The sequence below is a fragment of the Colias eurytheme genome, chromosome 18, assembly GCF_061535395.1.
Source record: "Colias eurytheme isolate Ceu_HAF_F1 chromosome 18, ilColEury1 Martin Lab GWU primary, whole genome shotgun sequence".
NCBI classification, from domain to species: Eukaryota; Metazoa; Arthropoda; class Insecta; order Lepidoptera; family Pieridae; genus Colias; species Colias eurytheme.
This window is the reverse complement of record NC_142997.1, coordinates 6,670,975-6,671,722: the sequence shown is the minus strand read 5'-3', so window position 1 is coordinate 6,671,722 and position 748 is coordinate 6,670,975. Positions and strand designations below refer to the sequence as shown.

At 36.6% G+C, this 748-nt stretch overlaps 1 non-coding gene across 1 annotated transcript; it reads left to right on the top strand.

Annotated features, from left to right (window-relative positions):
* Positions 1-442: 442 nt before the first annotated feature.
* TRNAF-GAA (transfer RNA phenylalanine (anticodon GAA)) lies at positions 443-515 on the top strand. Its single transcript has one exon. It is a non-coding gene; the product is annotated as a tRNA-Phe (tRNA).
* Positions 516-748: the final 233 nt, after the last annotated feature.

Below are 748 nucleotides of genomic sequence, written 5' to 3'. Positions count from 1 at the left end.
CATACCGTCTACGCAACGGGATTTCAGCCATAAATCAGCCACATGTCAAACTATGTCGAACTTGGCTGATATAAATTACGGCCGTGCTAGTGACTCTTGACTTTGCGGGGAAATACTAAAAAACTCAAAGCTAGCACTTGTTACTCTATTTTTCTAAGATGTATTAATTTGTGGATGTAAAACATAATATCATAAGGATAATCATACCTATAGTTTCCCTGACTGAATATTCGATTTTTTTAAGTTTTCTGGTTCTGTAGGAATTTTATCGATAAGATCTCACTTTTTATATATTTGTGTAGATAAAGTAGAAGGAGAGGTGTTTCACTAAGGCCTTCGCAGACACGGTACGATTTTGTCTGCACTACCACAATGTTGTTATTTCTTATCATTTATACAACAAATATGCGTATTGATTTGTAATTTCAGAAATGTAGATATCGCCGAAATAGCTCAGTTGGGAGAGCGTTAGACTGAAGATCTAAAGGTCCCCGGTTCAATCCCGGGTTTCGGCAAATATTTTTGTATTTTGTAAATAAGAAAATAGTATCATACTTTAATTTTAGTAGATGTTGCAAACTAACATTCATTAAACAACTTTTATCATATTACTTACATACTAGTGTCCGACCGAAACTGGTTTCCAGGCCGAAACCGAAACCGAAACCGAATGTTCGGCCGTGGCTTCAGTTTCGGCCGAAACCGAAACCGAAACCGAAACTCACGTGGTCTAGTATGAAATTTCTAA